We start from the raw sequence: 21,505 nt of genomic DNA on the forward strand, positions 1-21,505 counted from the left end.
TGACCTAACACCCCCAGCCACACGCCCTTGCGGCGGCTTTAGGGGTATTATGTAGATGTAGGTGAACTTTTGACATCCCACGCTACCTCTTAAAATCTCCTCCACACACTCCGGATATTCGCTGGGAACCTCCTCTCATTCCCCACCATACTTAAAAACCTGGTTGTTCGTCCTACCCGAATTCTACCTAACTTACCCTCTCCAGTCAACTCCAATCCCGCTTCTCAAAATCCATCAGTCTACGTTCATCCTGTTTTCTCCAATACCAAGTTTCGGATCCAATCAGCGGTGCGCTCAATTGTTAAAGTGTTTATCACTACTGTCTTCACTTCTTTACTTAGAATACCATCTTTCATTTCCCTTCTTGCATTTTCTTCTTTCGTCCAAATCTATTTTTTACCTAATGTCCCTTCTTCAATGTTAAATTGAATCCAAAATATTACCTAAATAATTACGTGAGAAAGATATATTTTCTATTCACCTCTCTTCGATACGACCTGCTCTAATTTAGTCCATCTTGATACAAATATTAATTTTCCCACTCTCTCCTCAGGATCTGACTACTCTGATTTTCCGCAATGTGACAATTACCGAAAATATTTATTCTCGACATTGGAATTCCTTTTCTCGATCTCCAGCCCCCATGTCTCCCCTTGTACCTTTCCCACCGGTTATGAAGGACCCTGTGCCATGGCGGTATCGAACGTGCTCACGCCCGCCAAACGTGCTCGTCCGTAGATGCGCGTGTCCCCTTCCTCGCTTTGACCTCATCGAAGCCGCACCCTGACTGGTGTATCTATTCCTTGACTTTATGTTCGCTGGGCCAACTGTGACCACATGGTATTCCCATCGAGGCATCGTATCCCCATTCCATTAAGGAGTAACGCACTGAGCGAAAGAATATAATGGTTGAAATTTTAAAATTATATTTATTTAGTAATATCAATAAATAAAATGTAAATATAAATTTGATTTAATGAAACATTTTGTAGGAATATGCTGCCGAGATATGGCTAAAAACCAAGTAAGGTTCATTTTCAAAATACTTGAATGCGAGATTTACTTTTTAATTTTTCAGCAGCACAATATCTTTCATTATAACGTGACTTAAAAGTAATAATGAAGTGTGAAAGTAATATTACATAGTTACTAAATGCGTGACACCTGAATTTGTGCAAATTCCCGCTATTTATGACAATTTAACTCATGATTAAGTAATTAAAATGTTTGACAACATATTGTTAGTACTCTACTATACAATTATAATATATATGTAAAACTACGGCTCTGTATTTATGAAATAAATTTCCAAGATGTTACTTTCCCAGCATTTCCTAAACAATAAAACAAAAGTTTAACTAGTCTTCATACGTAGAAATATATATGTATATGATTGTAGTGGCTACACAGTTGTTACTGCAAAAGGACTTATTATTTATATCGATGTCATTCTCTAGAGGAATAGCGTAATTGAAATTCGAGAATAATTTTTAATTTGTCGTTGAATTATGGCTGTTGACGTTACATGCCCGTAACGGCCGTCGAAAACGTTTTAAAACTCATCAAACGTTTTTCGCAAATTGTGTTAATATTCGCGTTTTTTATAAAAATAATAAATGAAATAATTTCACCATTCCTTCATAAGGGCAATGTGATTGGCAAGGGAAAAAGGGGTCACTTCCATAATGAACATCTTCAGTATTAGATAAGTTACATCGCCAAAGTTTCGTGCCATTTGATATAGTAATACTTACGCTGCTTTTAATTGTAAAGGAGGTAGCTTTTCGAAGGATGAGTGAATGTAGGTGTATCCGCTTAACTGTAATTAGCTCTAGCAAAACCGTCAGGAACAAATAGTTTAGAAAATAACTTTCCCGAGTCGCTCGCTATCAGTGTAGGCAGGGAACGCTTTGACTAGCATACAATATTTAAGAAAAATGCAGATAATGTATCTATCAATGGTATGGGATGAGAACAAACCACTATAAAACAATATTTAATGAAATTTTTGAGAAGTAAGAAATTCATGTTAGAAATTATTATAGAATAGCATAAACTAGGGCAAATGTAAAATTTCATGCATTGGAGCAATATTTTGGAGGAAAAAGGCCTCGTATTTTTGCAGGCATAGGGATAAGAATTTTGTAAGCTAGAGAATAATTAGGAAGAAGAAGATATTGGATGACAGAAACGCTTAAGTAAAGATGTGAGGCTATGATTAGAAGAACTTCATAGTGGAGAGTAGGTATGTATGCAAGACATGGCGTTTGAGGCCAGAGGACGAACGTAGATTGGATTTTTTTGAGATGTTATTTTGGTGAAGAATGAAGATAATACTCGTATATTTCACAGAGAGTAAGACAAACGTAGAAGTCTTGTACAAATTGGGTGAAGAAAAGAAGATATCGGAGGAAATCAGAAAATGGCAGAGGAAGTTGATGAAGGACATATCATACGGGAGTGTTATGTTGATAAGGCCGAGGTAGAAGTAAGAACTTTGGGTAGAGTAAGGAAAAGAGTTGGCATTAGGACGTGACTAGGAAGTGGCAGCATTTTTTAGAAGCACTCAATTTGAAATATTACAAATGATATCTAACGAAGACCCTCCATAGAGCAAATGTGATAAGGACAAAATGTTCACAGTGAGTGATAATAGTTTTAGGTAATTAATGTGAGACATGGTATTGATTTATTTATCGGGAGGTTACTAAATATTTTTATAACTGTAAATGACATCTTCTTTTCACTATAAACTAGTGGGACGAAATTCGAGTTCATTAAATGCAAAACATTCCCCTCTGCAAAATTTCCACCCATTGATAAATGTGAGAATCGGGATGGTGCAGTGGCTAATGTACTCTATTCCAGCCTCGTTGATTTGGGTACCGATTCCGGTGGCGTCACTGGTATCCTAATCCCTACTTAGTGTGATTTGTGAAGAGCACTTTAAGCGAGTACGCCGTCCATCTGATGGGACGCTTTAATTCGGTGATTCCTTAACACCTTTCGTTAAGAGTAGGCTAATGCCGACGTCGGTTTTCTCACCTCCGTTCATCCACACAGAAAATCCTACTCTTACCAAATTACCCAATTATCACAAATGGCTTTAGATGCCGGTCGCCTCCTATAATATCTAATACTAACAATTCTAACTGTAACTACCTCATTACGTAGATATAATACCAATTTATGCATTTATCAAGAGATAAATGTAAAATTCAATGAACGCAAAAGTTTATTTGTATCTGGCATCTTTCGCATTGAAATAATTCAGTTATTTTATCCATTCATGTTTGTAGGTCACCCTTCCTAGAATAGTAAAATTATTTCTCTCTATGGAAGAAACCCATCACTCTCACATCGATTTTCTTTTAGAAAATACAAATCTTAACGAATCCTTCGTTGAATTTTCCACCGTGACCTGTGATTCTTTATCATCAAAAGTTACAGATACAAACTAACCGGAAAGCTTAAATACTTTGGTATCAAATAAAAAAATCCAAACCCTTTCGCCTTTTCTCTCAATACAACTATCTGCTTATTTTCTCCAATGCATATGCACGTTCACTCATTCACAGCGAAAGAAGATGCATCTCCTTATCCCCGTGACCATGCACCCATGTTAATCGTACACATTTTTTTCCTTCCTCCTATCTTTCATTGTTTGATTCGCGAATGCATTTATTCGTCTTAGCCATTTTATAACGGATGGTTTATTAAATAAATCCAATACAATAGAATAGTTGAATTCTAAAGTAAAATAATTTCCAAAACACAAAAATAAACAGAAATAAAATTAAAAGGATTTTCTTTATTCGCATCCGATACTAACTTTTAGGACGTTTGCTCGAGTAACTTCGATAATTTAGATAAAAATTTTATTCCTAGCTTAAAACTAGACTTAGCTTAGAACTTTAAAATACGTATGAATTTGAACTTTGAATGCTATTATCAATTTTTACGTTAATCTTGTACCAAATTTGTTCCGATCCCTCCGATTTAAGTGGGATAAAAAAAGATAACTAGGGAATGTTTTGAGGAGATAATCCAAGCTTTCTCAAACAAAAAGTTGAAGATCCTCTAAAAAGGGTTTGTGGTTTTTTATCATACAACCGTATTTGGTTTGAACATATTATTTTCATTTTTAATTGTAAAGCTTAAAAATATATATTTTTACGATTATTTCACACTATTAATCCTTATATTTTTATAGTTGGCTTACCAATAAATGTTGGACAAAATTGTTGTGATTTCTCCACGGTTTTATATAGTGTCCTTGCACGGGCTATCTGCCTCCAAAATCAATGTTCTTGATTATATCCTCGGGACAGGATTTCCCTTGGAGTAAATCAACTATCTTTAATTTTTCCGAAATTTACAGTTTCCGTTCTAATGTTAAGATTGTGAAATTGCTTAAGGTAGAACTAAAAGAATAGCCATGGCTAAATTTTATTACGTATTTTATTTATTCGTCGGCGATGAACGGTCAAGTCTGCAGTTGGACGATTCCACGCGAAATGAAACCCCCTCTTCACTCGAACGGAAGGAAAAATAATCGCTCCGCCCCAAACCCTAAAAAAAATCCCCGTCCACCGCCTCCCCCCCCCCCCTGTATCACGATGAGGCGACTTCCCCTCCTTCCTGAAACTCCCGAAAGGAATCTTAACAGCGCAACACCCCCCCCCTCAATCGCCCCTTCCGCTCCTCCTCCTCCCAGCTAGCCGTCTTCCTGCCCCCCACCGCTTCCCGTTTCGTGACCGACTCCCAGGTCCGTTGGGGGTCGAAGTTGACGATTTTTTGTACCCCATAATATCCGAGTTCACACGCCTTACGTGAGGAAAAAGATACCCGGAAGCATCCCACCGTTTACCGCGTTAAATGACCTTAAACCCACTTAACGACAACACTCTTTAAAAAAAAAACAAATCAGGTTCCGATAAAATGTTTAATCGAGAAGGCTTAAGGAAATCATCGAACGCTATGAAACTACTTCCAACAGTTTGTGATGACTGCGCGAGGTAACGAAACGAAAATTCAATTTATTTGCGCAGGGGAAATAAATACTGAGTTCTGACATCGTATGCAACTATTTAACGGTAGAAACACCGGAAAAAAGTTGATTCCTTCACATGCCTCGGGAGGTAGGCTGTCGAATACGAAGGAGATCGATGCAAGAGAATAAATTTGGAGTATGAAGCATTTTCGTGTAGGCGGCACTTATGTGTGTTTCCGAAACAAGTAGAAATGGAGAAATCAGACAAAATTCTTCCGAGCCGTGTTGTCATATCTTTGATAAAAACCTTTTGCTGATCAATTTATCAATGGGACGGATGGAGTAAGAGAGGAAAGGAGATCAGATGAACAAGGACCGTGTTAAATCGTGAATTATCGATGATTAAAAGCAGATAAAGTGAGAAGACTATCCACAATCAAAATCAATGAGTACCATTCCTGAGGGAAAGACGGGAAGGTTACTACTTCACGTTATGAAGAGACTTGTTTGAGAGTGAACACAAGTGCGATTATTGGATTTGTTTTAAGCAAAACACAAAAGACCTGAAAATATTAAGTCAACAATGGATGATTGATTCAACCTAAGGGGGGATCGGGATTGGTGCGGGGGCTAACGTACTGGCTTCCCACCCTGAGGGTGCGGGCGGTGTTGAATATTTTTCAGAGGTATCTCGATCCCTACTTGAGGTGCTTTTTGGAGGGCACTTTGAGTGAGTACGCCGTCCGTCCGATGGGACGTTAAGCTGCGGACCCCTTGGCGCCTTTCGTAAAGAGTAGGCTAATTCCGACGCCAGGTTTCTCTCCACCCTTCCTCCTTTCCTGTCCATCCCTAATGGCGCAAATGACCTCAGCTGTCGGCCGCCTCCCCTAAATACTACTACTACTATTTCAACCAAAGAGAAATTGTGGGCGAGGACGAGACACCTTCTACTACAGCTCCGTTGACTTGGGAAAAGGGACTTTGACCTCGAAGATAGTCCTTTGGTGCCATTTCAGATTTGCAGTTTGGGTAGGATCGATTAGAATGAAGAAAGGGATTTTTGCATGAGTGTGTGCGCTGCTGTGGGTGTAATTTTCCATGTTGTTGTTTTGCATGTGGCATTGTTCCTTTTTACGGTTGGTGACCTAACACCCCCCGCCACACGCCCTTGCGGCGGCTTGCGGGGTAATATGTAGATGTAGATGTAGAAGAAGGTTGAATGATAACCTGGTGTGAGCTTTAGACTCAGTTCATTGATTCAATTCACTTCTGTCTATTAGGGAATCAAAACCTAACACAATGATTTCACTTCAACGCAACGAGGACTTTTTTCAACAAAAAACATAAGTTGGAATTTGATATTCAAAAACGCAAGCATTGATCGAAACATTGATTCTGATGGTTGAGCTCAGAATTGGGACAGGGCGAATATATGAGCATCATGCAAAATGTCACTAAGGAAGCAAGTGGCAGGATTTGATCGGGGGGATGCTATGTTTGAATGCCCCAAAACCCAATAAGTTGGGTCAAATAAAAATCCCAGGCTTCTAATTTTTTAGGTGAAATATTTTTCGTAAATTAAACCTACACATAATAAGTACATTTACTGGCAGCTTTTTCACTTCTTTAAATAATTATGAAAGAGTACCCAATAACATTAATCAAAAAACAAACAATATATATATATATATTGTTTGTTTATATATAATATCAGTATATATAACAGCATATATATATGTTTATATATAATATCAGTATATAGTATAACAGCATATATATATATATATATATATATATATATATATATATATATATATATATATATATATATATATATATATAAGAGGACCTCTGATAACCAGGGAAAAATGTAGACTGAGCTTAATGCAAGCATTCTATTTAACAATCATGCCTTTTCACATGACATCGCGAATCATCAGATGAACGAGATTGTAACTTCACTCATTTTCCTTAAAACGATAATCGCAATATTCAAAATTAACAGAAACTATTTTTTTAACCTATATCTTCAACTCCATAAGGGCATTTTTTTGTAATTTGTGCGTGCGCTTTCATTTATTATTGCTTTTATGGGAGAAAAGAGGAGTCAAAAATGGCCGAAATAAGAAATCAGGTATTTTCAACAAGAAATGAATCCTGCCAGAAAACATTTAAAGAGTATGAAATCTTTAACAGTTTATGTAACATAGCCCCTTGAAATAAGCAATGCTGTTTTATTTCAACAGATTTTCCAACTAAAAATGTAGAACTGGAGGTTTTGAAACCTTCGTGGTTTCAATGAAGGGAAAGGCTACATAATGGAAATCTTTAGCTAACTAGTTACCGCTCTGAGAATTAGGGTTTCAAACCCGGTGAGGTGACTAATGGGAACTCATATCCACGCCCGTGAGTGAGGAAGGCTCTTAAGGATGAGTATCCTGCAGGGCTGTGGTGTGTCGCCATGGTTCCAATGTGAGGAGAAATGCTCATGCGAGAACGCACTGCGACAAAAAATGAAACAAAACTTGTGTTTTTTTTACAGTCAAATCTCTTCCCACGTGACTGTATGGGACTCAGTTTTAATGAATGTAGTGCTCTTCACAATATTTTCTGCCCTGCTTTGTTGTTTTAAAACTTCTCCTTCCATCCCTCGTCTCTCTCTCTCTCTCTCTGTGAGAGGGGGACGCCTCCGCTATCTGCCTGCAATGGTGCGTCACATTCCCTAACTGTCTGTGTCTTTGGGGGCGGAGGCTATGAGTTGTATGTCCACTTAATAGTAGAATTTCCCCTTCTTACTGCTCAGATCTGCATGAACTGTCTTTTTATGTTGGATGCCTGTCGTATAAGTGGGTTTAATTCATTTTTATTCTTTTTTTCGCATTAAAAATTACTAATTTTTTAGGTGAATTGAACCTTGTTTTTATTAGAGTCTTCCTCTAGCATGTAGTATACATATTTGCAAATTATTTCATGGTTTTTACACGAATATTGTTCCCTTATTCTTTCCTCTCCCATATCCTCCCCTTATTACTCACCATGTAGTTATAAATTTTATTGCTCATATAATATGTATACGGCGATGGTTAAATGGGAGAAGGGACCACTAGGTTTCAATTTCGCCAAAATTAAGACCTCTATCTATCTATCTACTCACCCTTCCCACCTCGTGCTTGGACCCCCTGCTACACACCTTTTTGGTGGATTGCTGGGTATTAATATCAAAGTCGAAAGAGAGGAAAATGCGATACGCGCTGTTTCATTTGTATTTAATGAATCACGCCTCCAAATTTCTCCTCGATCCGAGGATTATGTGCGGCTGGTAAATATCCTACACACCTACAAGTATCATCAGAATGGAACTAAGGGTGAGTATATGAATCAATTCAACGTAAAAAAATACCATGATATCTCTGTGATCAAACGATATAAAATATTATTTCGTCCTTTTCTACCCAGCAGAATGTATTTTACAAAGAAGAATCCAATCGATAAGTTCGTGCTTAATGCAATGGTGCAACCTTTCAATGAACATCTCGAGTGAATCGCTCTCATTATGAACGATATGTTATTGATACTCTCGGGTCTTTCGTCGAGAGAGGAGGCAAATATCGATTTAGGAATTCTCTCCTTCTTCCCCTTTCCCTCACTCACACGCCCGCTCCCTGTAACTGAACCAGCCTCTCAGTTACGCAAACGCCACAAATGATCCCTGAAGTTCACTCCACCTCAATCCCCACACGAAAGGCGTGGAAAAATTCTCAAATGAAAAAAAAAATTAAAAAGAAAGGTAATATCCACTTCGCGTTAGTCTGGTCTTACCTTAATTACGCGGCGAGAGAATACTGAACCTAGAGCAGAAGCACCTAATTACAAAACTAGAGATCATAGAGAGAAAATATGCACGTTTCGTTAGAAAAAGGTCAAGAAAGAATCAAAGGGAGCCCAGGAATGTTAGAAAATATAGAATTGGAGTCACTGGCAGCACGAAGAACCGAGAATACACTCACTCGCACGCCTTAGCCTACTAAAGAAATAAAAGAGTTCAACGCTGAGACCGCAGAAATAATACTACCCTCGCAGTAAACTGGTAGGAGGAATTACAACGAGAAATTAAATGGATACTGCATTCCAAACAGAGGAATTTAAAGTAACTTTTTTCCCTAACAGAATTCGTGATCACAACTGCACGATATAAAACGTGCAAACACTTAATTTACTCAGAATAAATACTGCTTAGGGATATAATCAGTAATTTCAGTAATACCTGGTCACCTAATACTCTCTACCACATATCATTGTAATAATTTTTAGAATAAAATGCAGATTTATATATAAATTGTAGACTACAACACACATGTAGGTTGTAAAATAAAGTGTAGATATAGGGTGTAGGTTAAAATTGATATTATTGGATAACTCTCCCGCTAGGTTAGGTGAAAGAGGGAACGAAGATGGCTCAATATCGCCCCAAATAAAAGGCAATTATCAATCTATCCATTATTACCAGGGCTGCTACCTCTCCTTGTATTGGTTATTAATATGCCGACGCATAATATCCGGTCACACCCCACTTAATATTAATTAATATTTCTTCTAAGAACAAATATAATCCTTCACCTGACTTAGCAACAGTATAACTTGGGATGGAAGATGTTCGACCGACGCCAAGCGAAGAATGTCACAAATCAAAACGGCGTTCATGAAGAAGAGACAATTACTACGTTCAAAAAAACCTGAGTTTGCGAAAAAGGGAGTACTTCTAAAATACGCTCATGCGGAGCACGGAACTACTCTTATATTGATCAGAGGCATGGCATATCGTTCTAATGGGTCAGCGAAGAATATAGAATCCTTTTAAATGGTTCCTGAAGGAGAATGCTGAAGATTAAATGGACAGACAAAGTGAGGAACGCGGAAGTATATAGAAGAACAGAAGAGATAATATGCAGAAATCTGCAAAATAAAGGAAAACTGGATGAATTGGACACCCCTTGAGGTACAATGGATTAGTTAGGAACGAAATTTAAGTAAAGATCCCGCGAGGATGACCAAGACACAGTGCATCGGATAAATTAAGAGAGCCCGCAAAACGGAGAAGTTATCAGGGGTTGAGGGTAACAGCATTGAATGAAGAAAAATGAACGGCTCTAGTATACCAACCTTGCTTAAAAATAAAACAGTAAATACTGAAAAAAATGCTTTCATTTGTACACTACAAAGCCTCAAAGAGAGTTGTTTAGCTCATCCGATCGTAAAATTTTACGTGTATGCTCGGTTCAGTACTTGAGATCTCCCCCCTTTGCAGGGCGTAGGTATATTTATTATTTCCACGGGCTTAGCAAACCCTGCAACCTTCCCCGTCCCCTGCAACCTCCGTTCTCCATCCCCCTCCCTCTACCTCAACCTGCCTCCGATAACCGACGATCCACGCGTGCCTCGAGGGGCTCGGACCTCGTTCCTTTCGTCCGAGACACCTTTGCTCCCGGAAGCGGGAATCCAGGTCGGATATCTCCTCCTTCCTCCTCCCCCCCCTTTCCCACCGTCACCCTTACCACCTCCTATCCCCCACCGCCGCACCTGCTCCCGCCCCGCCTACCGGCTCACTCCCTCTCTCCCTCACACACACACAGACACAAACACACATACTTACTTTCGTTTCTCCTCCCCCCTCACCCTTACCTCTGGTCTATTTTATACATCCATGTTACACACTTTTCCCCAATATCCTCCGTATTGGGAACTCAAAAAGTTATAAGCGGTGGGGTTCCGCTATTTGGGAAGTGGAATCGCCCAGAAACGGGAAAAAGCTAGAAATTTTTTCCGATGGTACGAAAAGAAAGTAAGCGTGACGTGGTTTCTTGATAAAAACTAGGATGGGAGGCCATGCGAACACGAAGAGAGCAGGCGAGACTAACGCTCGCATTAACAGTCGGCTACGAGCCTAAGATTTTTAGAAAGGAACACAGGTTTACTTTGGGAAAGGTATAGAGGAGCTTACGACTTAATCCATATTGGAAATTTTTACCCTCCTGCATTATACCGAATGGTGCAAAGTAAGAGAAACCAACGGCGGAACTGACGGATTCTGAAAACCTTTCTTCCCAAGCACAGATCGCGATCTCAACATGGACAAGGTATCCCAACAACTATATCCCAAAAAATCTCTGTAACCTGAAATCCTTATTAGTACGAACATAAAATGGATCGGATGGGATTGATGGCGAGCGTACTGGTTTCCTATTTCAAGGGACTAAATTCGGTCCCTGGCCTTGGTAGGATTTTTCAAAGGTATCCCGATCCCTACGTGGGTACCATTTGGAATAAACCTCAAGTGAAGAACACCGTCCGTCGGATGGGCCGTTGAATTCTTTGACCCCTTGGTGTGTTTCTTTATTAGATTAGGCCATTGCAGATGCCCTCCCCCCACCCTCATCACCCATCCGTCTTCAATTACTTTAATATCTTATCTCTATCGAATCACCCACATAACCCTAATCAATCAAATGATCTCAGGTACCAATCCCGTCCGCTGCTAATCAATAGTACTCGGTACAATCGCCTGAATTTACGTGTAAATGGAGGTATCATTTACATACATCCTTTACCACACGCTATCGTGGTGGGGTTTGCCGGGATGTGCGTACATGTGGGAAATCATAGCCACAGAGGGGGAAAACCAAGAAGACATATCAAAAGAAAGACAACTCAAAGGTCGAAATATAAGGCATGAAATCAGAAGATAATATTTCGAGATATGAGTACTGTGTCCACATCTTCATGGATAGGCAACGAGTACTTGAGGAACAACGGGGAAAAGAAATATCGGAACGGATTTTGGACCCTGCCGGACGAGAATGATGAAGGTACAGGGACGGACACCACAATAATCCGCGAAGTTTAAGGAATATGAAGGGTGGGGTAGTAAAAAAATAAACAACGAAGCACTGCACAGAGGCAGAGACTTTAATCGGTCAACTTTGATGACGCGATAGCCTTGCGAAGGCAGTTGTGCAAGGAGAAGTGAGTAAAAGGAACTACGGAAGAAGACCAAGGATGAGATGAAGAAAAGAATGGCATTCAGCCAAAAGGGAGGTAATAATGAACACCTTAAGAAGTTGACCGATAAGAGAAGCGAGCTGTTTGAGGATAATCCTTGGATTGAGGGTCATTGATTGTGATGGAAGATTGTGATTAGGCTCTCGAGCCTACATTAAATAATCAGATAAATGCATACTTGCATACCCTTCACATCTTTCCCTTTCGAGGAAGTCAAAGACAAGAAAATCCTACTTTTAGGTTATTTCAAAGGGGCCCTACACCCATTTATCAATTGCCTACTCATTTCCCCATCTTTCCATACTTCTTTCGCCCTTGTAAAATATCTTTACACGCTCTGTTGCTGAGACTTCTATATATTGCTGGTGATGATGCATAGCATTTTTCAGTGATTGTCTCGGCCTACCCCTTCATCTCTTTCTCCCAAACCACATCCTTTTATCTCATAAATACATCTCTTTGGCGATTTGACTCTTTCTGTCTCGAACCAGCGTAGCACATTTCTTCCATTCTTTTCAATAATTGGTGATTTTACTTTCATTACCCATTCATTCCTCATTCTGCTACCACTCCCATTCTCACCACAAATTCTCTTCAAATATCTTAGTTTCGTTCCCATTCAATATTAAATGGTATAATTTTTCACACCGATATATTTGCTGCCTCAGACAAACATTCATTACTTTAGATTCTCCGCGAGGACCGCGATGTTGCGGTGGCTAACGTACTGCCTTCCCATTCAGAGGGTCCGGGTTCCAATCCCAGAGTCGGCAGATATTTTTCAGTGGTATTTCGATCCCTCCTTTAAGCACATTCTTGAGGTGCTTTGTGGAGGGCACTTTGAATGAGTACAATATCCGTCGGATGAGATGTTAAGCTGCCCACTACTTGGCACATTTTGTTAAGAGTAGGCTATTACCGACGGCGGGTTTCTCTCCCACCCTCATCCTTTCCTGTCCATTTCTAATGGCGCAAATGACTTCTGCTGTCGGTCGCCTCCCCTTAAACTACTATTACACTATACACTCCGCATTCTACCAACAAAGTACGCGCCATAAGATGAAATATCATTGACAGATGTGAAAAATATTAATTACACATTCAGCGGTCCATAACAGGCGTGATATCAAACTCACGATAATACCTTCCTCAAAATTTTTCCGAAAATATTATTTGTTAGGTGTGTAAGATTATCGTAACACTAACGATTAGAAACGAGCGCGGAAACAACCAGGAGATGTGGGACGGCAAAGTCAACGGAATTCGAGGTCATGTGTGCACATGGGAGGTCGTTCGGAGGAATGACAATGAGCCGAGTGGCGCATCAAACCAACCACGGGATCGAAGACCATTGACGATGCCTTGTGGCCTCCCTCCTCGCCTCCCCGTGGGACAACCCCTCTTCCTTCCCACCTTCCTTCCTTTCCTCCGGCTCCCACCTCTCCTGGCTGGAGGGTGGTCCGAGGGAATTGAAGGGGTGACGGGCGGCTCCTGGAAGTGTTGAGCGGTAGATTGTGATGGAGGTGAGAGGAAGATGGATACACGCGCAGATAGATATACACGTAAAAAATAGACCAGATTAAATTTCAATTTTACCAGGGACTATTCTTCCCTTACTTCTTGAATTGTTCAACACCGAAAGAGAAAGCAAGAACAATACCGTCGCGAACGTGGAGAAATATACAAGGTTGATAAAAATTTACAGTAACAGAGCTAATTGGCCGAAACCAAGAATGTCGAGTGACCACCTCCTCGTGGAAAATGTTGAAAATAACAAGTAAGTTAAAGGAAGACATACGTTAGAGCGGAGGTTATATACGTAATTGTTATAAAGTCCAACATAATTACATGAAATCGTGACTGACTGTCAAGAATACTAGACCACTTCCAGCCGTCCTGTGATGCAGAATTTTTAAAGGTTGTTCGGGTTTCGCCGAATCCGATCAGAAAACGCAAAAACCACGATCAAGGTTCTATTAAACGGATAATTTAGTATCTCTTCCTAGTAAAAGCAAGTAGCGTAGTGTAAGCGTATCCTGTCGAAGAGTCAACATATGTGTATGTATGCGTGTTTATATATATATATATATATATATATATATATATATATATATATATATATATATATATATATATGCATATATATATACACACATATATATATATATCTATCTATAAGTACTCGGAGATGAAGAGGGACCTGATGTAGAGTAGGATACTGGATTTTGTATTTTGTTAGGAATCACAAAATATTTATTTAATAGCTGTGTCCATCCAAAAACCTACCTTAACCGGTAGATTACCTAATAATATATATATATATATATATATATATATAATTAGGTAATCTACCGGTTAAATATATATATATATATTTATATTTATTTATTTATATATATTTATATATAAACATAAACACAGTAATCAACCCGTCAATCAATCAGTAATATATATATATATATATATATATATATATATATATATATATATATATGTATTGGTTTTAAGACAAATTTTTCATTAATTAAATATTTAAAATGCTTGACATTTCAGGCATTATTGGATAGATTGGTTAGCTTCGTATAGGGACCTTTCCACTCGGTGCGCAGGGAAGGGGAGGGGAGGGAGTGAGAGGGTGCTTGAGGGAACACGTGATGACGGCTGTAGATTCGCCTCGAGCATGCTCGCATTTGGGGAAGAGACCGCGCCTATGTGCGCCAGTAGCCGTTGAGTGAATCGAGGAGAGTGAAAAGGAAACACGATTCTGATCAGATCGGAAAAAATAAAACAACAGCAGGTCGAAGACTGAGGTCGAGAATCCCTTTAATCGAAAAAAAATAATTAAAAAAATCGCAAGCAAGAGAGGATTTGAAAAACAATCAACAAAAAGATATCGACGGTCAAGAGATATGCCGGATTATCTCGCAGTCGCATCCCCATCCTCTGAGGCCGGGTTGCGTGGAGTGAGTGGGGCTTAATGAGGAAGGGCGACTTCAGTGAAATCGCCCGGATGCTAGGTATAGGCGGCGAACCTCTCATTTCGGGCCCTGGCGGACACGCGCGCTCCGTTAAGATAGAGGGAGAAAGACTTGACGCACGACCTCTAGACGAAGTTCGTGCCCCCAGATTCGAAATCCTCTCCCGAATTCTCCCTGCCGTGATTTTCCAAATTTAAACAAAAAATAAACGTAGACTGGACCAAGTCACTTCAATTGTAAATTATTATAAATAATTGGCTGGGTTATCATGTACTGCGAAAAAAATCTATGTTCCCATCGATTTTCTCTTCCTAGCGTTCAAAAGGAAGTACGAAAACTGACAACTGCAGTGTTTCCTGGGAAATTTGTATGCTTCATAAAGTCTCCCCATACGATGAAAGTGTGAATTAGACAATTATGCTATTCCATTTCCCTCCATCGAAACTAATTAATTGGACTACACTCAAGAGTTCAAGTAAATGGATGTGTCATCACGGTGGGTACGCAAGTTAACAGACTGGACAATTGCGATATGTTTTTACCAGGCATAATGACGACTGTATTTTAAAAATGAACTGATGCACTTTAGAAATGAATTGAGATCGTTCTAAAGCGTCCTAATTATGATGCACTTATAAATTTGACTTTCAAATAAATGATCTGAGACCTTCTAGTTTTGCAATGACTGTTTACAATTTACGAAGCGTCCGCTCAGCTGTCGGCATAAATAAAAATATACGTTTGTAAATGATATAATAGCTACTGAAAGAATGCAACCGTTTAATTGTGGAACCTTATTGGAGTGATTGGATCGGAATCTTATTTCTGAGTCAAACTTTTGTTGAAATGTGTGTGAAAATCTTTATTGTTGGGTGCAGTTGTTTGTTGATTTATGGCATATGTGTTTGCATGAGTATTGGATGAAGGGATTTTTGCATGAGTGTGTGCGCTGCTGTGGGTGTAATTTTCCATGTTGTTGTTTTGCAAGTGGAATTGTTCCTTTTTACGGTTGGTGACCTAACACCCCCCGCCACACGCCCTTGCGGCGGCTTGCGGGGTATTACAGGTATGTAGATGTAGATTTAGATATATCAAAGATAAAAGGAACAGGATCTAGCTTATGTTATTCTGCTTATATTTTAATGCAAAGAATATGGAAGCCCTAACTCCGTACCATCTTGGCGTGATATTTCCCCAATGAAACAAGCAAAGATATTAATTTTCCGATTTACATATTATTGAGATATTTTAGTTTCAATTCCGAAAATTCAACCAGAAATTAGCCAGTCCCGACAGATCAGTGATCTCTATTTCACTGCATAATACTGTCTATCGACGTTTTGTTTGACATTAATAGTTAGATGTCTTTATTCAAAAAATAAATTAAGCTAGTCGTCCTCTTGCATGGAAATAATGAGTAGAAAGCTTTATTGTTCCTGTGGATGCGTATGAAGAAGTATGACCGCTTGCCAAAGTATTTTTCTCCACATTTTAAGATTTTTTTATTTTTGGTCTTTGTGTATTCTAGAAACTGTCTTTGGCAAAAAAGGTTACCCGGAGACTGGGGGAAAAGAAGAAACCATGGGTGCTTCTTGGATAGTTTATCCGCCAGACCAGAAACTCTGGAGCTGTTCCAAACTTTGAACGCTCCGATGTCCCAAAAACGTACAGCGGAACGACTAATAACCCTGAATTACTCATTTTAGTGAAAACAATTTGGTCTTACCACCTGAAATGGTTCCATTTAAATGTATCATGAAGTACGCGTATTGATCTCCGAAACAGTGACTGGTGGATGTCCAAGTGTTTAATTTTGAGTTTTTTAGAGTTTATATTATTTCCTCGCGGTAGACAGGTGAAATTGGAGGTGTTAAACTATTTTTGCATAATATTACCCCCTTGTTACGGATAATAGTTTTTATCTTAAAGTCCCTCAATGTCTCTTTAGTTTCAAAAGAGCAAAACCGGTTTCTTAGTTTTTAAGGTACTATTAGACACATGTTTTCTTGTCTATAATATTTTGTAAATACTTAAAAACATTGATGGAAAACGTTCATAATACACAGTGGGCGGACGCCTCAAAATGACCCAAGTCCTTTTGGCTTTTCAAATTGATAATGCCCAGGATTTTTCTATCCGCGTTTGGATTTCTCAGCCAATAGAATTCTCTCTCGCCATGGCCTGGGTAAAATAAAGTCTGATGATGGATGGGTGGGGTGGTTTCATTAAGACGACGCCGATGATATGGGAGGCACAGGTGACGCGGTCAACCACGGCAATCTCTCCATTTCCTCCTCCCTCACCCTTGGCGTCAAGAACAACACCTTCACCGAATTCTCCCCGTGCCCTGCAGACGGTGACGTCAACCGTTTCGGGGCGATGGGAACGAGATCCGGCGCGCGCGCTGGTTGCCTCGTCTCCCGGAAGCGGGAGATAGGGGCACCCGACGGCGTGCTGTGGATGGGTTGGGTACCCAAGGTTGAAAAGCTCGCGGTTGAAACGCGGCAATAGTAGTTCCCTAGGGTGACACAATTCATCCGCGCAGCTGAACAACGACCTATCTCGTTCACGCTCTTTTTTTATTGCCTTGTGCGAACCTCAGGAGAGTGAGCAGCAGAAAAATTACGGTAAATCGTTCGCCCACGCGTGCCTTAACCCTGAAATCCCAGAAAGGGGTTTAGGCAGAGTGGGAAAGGGGGAAGAGTACCAATGGAGAATGGGGAATGAGAGATGGGGTCAGATTACGTAAGGATTCTCGTAACGTTCATCGCTCGCCGGAAAATATAGTCATATAGTAATCTTTTTTATGTTTGCTTGTAGAATGATTCCTCTAATTTTAAAGCGTTCGCCCATAGTTCGGGTTATAAAATAAATGATTGAACGTAAGGTGAACATAGAAAAGCTTCTAGGCTATTCATTTACTTCAAATCAAGTCTGAAACCTTCCGTTCTTCTGCAATTATTCCAAACCGAATATGAAAAGCATTCAATCTTGTCACGCAAGCTATTTTGATCTTTGAAAGAAATCATGTTGACCAAAAACATAATTGCGACCAAATGATAGTAGTGTAATGAATGAATGAATTAATCAATCGAAGATCCCAAGAAGAGGTGATAACATTTTCTATGCATGATGATTGAAGAAATAAATAAGTTGAAAAGTTACCTTAAGAATACATTTTTGCTTAAAGATTCCTAATGTATTGGCTGATATGATAAGAAAATGTGAAAAGATAAATTAAGTAAAAAGCTCCATTCATATGTCACTACACACTACGAAAATATAAATGTAAATGAAACGAAGAGGATGTGAACTATTGGTTGTGAGTTTTTAAGATGACAATCTTAAAAATAGATTTAACCAATATTGATTTTTTGTGAGCGTTCCACACAGAATCGATAATGGCTCTAGGATTGTTACCTTACAAATTAATAATAATTTTAGCATTTGACATTCCCTCAATGTACAGCTTATAAAAAAGTAGGCAGGGAAATTCACCTTGGAATCAAATAAATCGCGGAAACTTCGAGGCGGAGGAGTTAAACAAACTGTATTACCAACACAGAGGTTTCTTCAAAAACTCGGCGGCAAGGGACATCCTTGTCCAAAAATACGTGCACTATACATTCCAAACTTTTTAATTGAAAAAGTAGGAAAATTTGAACGCAAAACTATTTAAACAGTCATCATGGATTCATAATAATCCGTCCCATGATCGTTTGATAAAAAAAACCGTATCTGAGAAATACTATCTTGAGTTTATGTCCTTACTTCAATTACGAGAGAATTTCTTATAGAGAGCTGTTAATGAAAATGAGAAAAATTTTGAAATAAAAATAATTCCCTTTTTTGAGGCAGGAATGCTATGGCAAACATGATAACATCCTTAGTGTTTGGATTAACTCCTCCAGCCATCACCCTGTGGAACGCTTAGATATAAATTTGTGATGTTACATCTACTTTATGATCCCGACCGCAGTTTCAACGTCTTATTACCATTTTCCAGAGTCACATATCACATATTGGGTAATGGTAAAGACGTCGAAAACACGGTTGGGGCAATAATGTTTTGTGGAACATAGTACAGTTAAATTTTCACTGTACGATTATTAGGGTTCATAAATTCCCCACATCAACGATATTTCATTCCGCTCAGGATAATTTTAACTGTTACGTATTGCCTTCCCGTTACCATACATCAGACTATGAGGGATCATATCTCAGTCTCCCAAAAATCCCAAATACCATTTAACGAATGAATGTTACATTACAAATTAAACTGTCCCAATCGTTCATTCAATCCTTCATAACCATCAAGTCTTATCAAGTCTTTTGCACATAGTTTTGAATGGTTGGTGGCTAGCGTATAAGCTTCCCACCCGGAGGGCCGAGTTCGATTCCCAGAGGTTGTAGGATTTCTTCAGTAGAATCCCGATCCCTACTATGAGGGTTCTCTCACCGCCCATTCTTTCACGGGCTCATGAAAATACTACCTATTCTACCGAATTACTCCCTTAATCCAGGTGCGCAAAAGACAGCCGTTGGTCGTCATCAAATTACGCCTCCAAATTACTTACTTCACTTTCGAACACGTCACATTCGTCTGAATTTATATAATAAACGGAGGTATACTCACACTGCCGGCCATGCGTCCCCGCGGCAGCTTGCTACTATACTGTTCCTACTTAACTGTTATCGTATTGATATGGTTTTGTGATTCACTGTTAATTTATCTATTAGTTGATCTAAGATATGTTTTTCCAAGAGATGAGTCAGTTCAGTGGGCAAAGCGTTGGAATACTGATCAGGGGCCCTGATTCTATTCCAGGGTACGCCTGTAGAGCACCGTCATCTCCACCCCAACTGTGTGAATTTTACAAGTAGCAGAACTTCCTGGGAAACCATAAGCGGCTCAGAGAGAGGATATAGCCCTCCCCTACCCTGACGTGTGAAATTCACCACGCCATTAGGCTTACAAGTATTGGGAACCCTTATCTCACCAATGAAATCGACCTTTCGCTTGATAACTGTGTAGTAGTAGTAGTATTATTATTTAGGGGAGGTGACCTACAGCTAAAGTCATTTGCGCCATAGGGGATGGACAGGAAAGGAGGAAGGGTGGAGAGAAGCCCGGCTTCGGCATCAGCCTACTCTTTACTAAAGGCGCCAAGGGGTCCGCTGTTTAACGTTCCATCCGACAGACGGCGTACTAACTCAAAGTGCCCTCAACAAAGCACCTCAAGTAGGGATCGGGAATACCACCGAAAAATATCCGCCGCCGTCTCCGGGATTCGAATTCGGGTCCTCTGGGTGGAAATCCGGTACGTTAGCCACCGCACGGTCCCGATCCCCATAATAACTGTGGTATAATGGTTATATTTTGCCAATTATCAATCATTTTTAGATTTATAGCGATAAACTTGGTATGGTGGGCGAAGAGAGGGGTTTGCTGGGAGAAATCCTATGGAGGCAGGAATAGTGGATGAAGGGGGTGTTGACCGGCAGTGGGATGTTGAAGACTGTGATAGAGGGGAGAGTGTTGGGCAAAAGAGGAAAGGGAAGGAAAAGGATAGGGATGTTGGACGGGATGAAGGGAGGAAGAAAGTACTCAGAGATGAAGAGGGACCTGATATAGAGTAGGATGATGGATTTTGTGTTTTGTTAGGCGTAATAAAATGTTTGTTTGGTAGTTGTGTCCATCCAAAAACCTACCTTAACCGGTAGATTACCTTAAAAAAAACTCAAGATTAAACTTGTTTAATACATGATTTCACGATCCAAGATCTCTTGTGTCGCACTACTAATATGGGGGGGGTACACTAAATGGAATGGATCAAAAGGCGGTTAGAGAGAAGCTATTTGAAGGGAAATTAAACAACAAAAAAATGGAGTCGAGGGCAAATCGATCGAGAGGAGGGGAGAGGGGAGAGGGGAGGAAGAAAGGAGCCGAGCGCACGGAAGAGATTAATTAAGGAGGAGGAAATCGAAGGAAAACAAGCACACGAGGAAATTTCCTTGCGAGAGTTAGAGGGAGAGTGTGTGGGAGAGAAAACCCTAAATCGAGAAATCGAAAAAAAAAGTCGAAATTATCGTTTAAAAAATATCGAATGCGTCCTTTCAAATTTCATGCCCCCTCCTCTGCGCATTGGTTTCCGTGAGACCGATCCACCGTCCCGATTAACCTTTGTTTCGCTGAGGCCTTTGTGCCATTTTTATTTTCGCGGCCAGAAAAAAAAATATTTAAAAGGAGTTCGATAGGCGGACAGACCGAAAGGAAAAATGGAGATGTAACGAAGCCTTGGAGTGATGGATTACAGAAAAAAGATCTCGAGATAGATTTTCATTAAATCTGCACATATGTATAATTATAATTGATAATATTAATAAACTGTATACACGAGGCATATTCTAAAAGCAAAGGCCATTGGTTCACCAATAGATATATTCGTTAAATAATTTTTTTGTTGACAATTTTAGT

This window comes from Hetaerina americana, unplaced genomic scaffold (genome assembly GCF_022747635.1).
Source record: "Hetaerina americana unplaced genomic scaffold, ioHetAmer1.1.p SCAF_1, whole genome shotgun sequence".
NCBI lineage: Eukaryota > Metazoa > Arthropoda > Insecta > Odonata > Calopterygidae > Hetaerina > Hetaerina americana.